This window comes from Echinops telfairi, unplaced genomic scaffold (assembly GCF_000313985.2).
Source record: "Echinops telfairi isolate 266 unplaced genomic scaffold, ASM31398v2 ScPeMD7_2;HRSCAF=8, whole genome shotgun sequence".
NCBI classification, from domain to species: Eukaryota; Metazoa; Chordata; class Mammalia; order Afrosoricida; family Tenrecidae; genus Echinops; species Echinops telfairi.
The window spans coordinates 73,525,705-73,527,870 of NW_022103898.1; positions in this window are offsets into that span (position 1 = coordinate 73,525,705).

Here is a 2,166-nt window from a genome sequence, read left to right on the forward strand (position 1 = left end):
TCTGTGTCAGTCTGGGTTGACTAGAGAAACAAATCCAGAGGCACTTGTATATGTGTATAAGAAAGAGCTTTATATAAAGAGCAATTGTTTATTAAAAACAAACATACATCACAGCCCAGTCCAGATCAAGTCCATATGTTCAATATTATCTCATATGTTCCATACCAATCTATAAATTCCTCTTCAGACTTATACAACACATGCAATGACGCTGAATGCAGAAAGATCACAGGCCAGTGGGTGGAAAGTCTTGTAGATCCAGGGGCAATGGATGCATCTCAGTGCCAGCAGGGCTCTCCGGGTGGTTCCTCCAGCTCCAGGATTCTAGCATAGTTCCCTGTGTACTGTCAGCAGGAAGACAAAGCAGAGAGTGTGCGGAGCCTCCAGTGAGCTATTTATCTCCATCTTGCCTCCAAATGAGGTCTTCAAACTGCGACTTGATTGACAGGTTAAACTCCACCTCATCACTCTTAATAGTCTCAAATTGACACCAGATTAGGTAACTGCCACTGCAACTATCTGAGGACAAGTCAAAAATATTGCTACTAGGATTCTTGTTCATACACGTATGGGCTTGTTGCAAGCAAACTATGTTTACTGCTCCTCTGCCACCAGTTTATGACGGCAGACAAGTTCTCGCAACAATATACTTCTCTTTGTCTCACTAGGGTGCCAAAAAAAAAAAGACCCAATAAAAAGTGTGGCTTCTGAGGGGATATGATCTCTGAAGGTTTTGGTCACTATAGTTTGGGATGGAAAGGGTAATCCTGATAGATTTTCTCAAAGGACGTAGAGAATCACAGGGGCTTATTCATGGGATATTCTGGGAAAATTTCATACTGACTTAGTGAGAAAAATGCCTAGGAAGTTGTATCAATGGATTTCATGACCCCCCACCCCCACCCCATCAGTATAATGTACCACTCATTCTTTAAGGGTAGCAATTGTCCTGTGAGAATTTTTTGAGAAACTTTGCCCATCCACACCACAGAACTAGTCTTGCCTCATGAGACTTTATCTTGTTCCCCAAATGCAGAGACTATTAAAACAGAACACGATTCGAGTCCCCGAAGGACAGCCAGCTGGCATTTTAATGGCACGTCAACTGAAGAGGGCAGAGTTCTTCAGAGAAGGCTTGGGGAAATGGAAACAGCATCTTCAGAAATGTGAAGCGCTAGGTGGAGAATATGCTAGAATAAAAATTAGCTTCGCATTTTGATATTTTTGTTTAATAAAGATCTATGATTTTTAAAACAATACTGTTTTACTTTCTTCGTGCATCAAATGGATATTGTCCCCACTGTCATTGAGTCAATCCTGGTCATAATGATCCTATGTGGGGTTCTTGGGGCTATAAACCTTGGCAGGAGCAGACAGCCTCATCTTTCTCTTACTATCACATGAATAAGAGTCTTTAATTATTTTTTTTAAAAGATCATTTTATTAGGGGTTCTTACACCTCTTCTACAATCCATACGTCAGCTGTATCAAGCATATATGTACATATGTTGCCACCATTATTTTGTGAACACTTACTTTCTATTTGAGTCCTTGGTATCAGTTCCTCTTTTTTCCTTCCCTCCCCCCACCCTGTCCATGCTCGTGATTCCTTGATATATTATAAATTATTATTATTTTCTATATCTTACTGGCCACTGTCCCCCCTTCCCCATGGTTTCTGTTGTTCATTCCCCCAGGGGGTGTGGTAGTTATGTGTCAATCATTGGGATCAGTTCTCCCTTCTTTTCCTCCTCTCCCCTCCTTCCCCCTACCTCCTGGTATCCTCTTACCTGTGCTGTGTACAAACTCCAGTGTAGCCTGAAGTGAAAGGCAGAACTGGGGTCATGGTAGTGGGGGTGGGTGGAGTCAGGAAGCCTCAAGGAACCAGAGGAATACTGTGCATTTCATTGGTGCTATACTTCACATCAATGGTTGATTCATCCCTTCTTTCTGACCCTTCTGTGAGAGGATGTCTCCTTGTTTACAGATGAGTTTTGGATCTCTGCCCTAACTCACCTCATTCTCAACTACATGGTTTTCTATTTGTTTGTGGTCTTCTGGTGCCTGTTACCTGACTCCTTGGACACCTCATGATTGCAAAGGCTGGTGTGCTTTTTTCATGTGAGCTTGTTGCACCTCTGCTAGATGGCTGTTTGTTTACTTCAA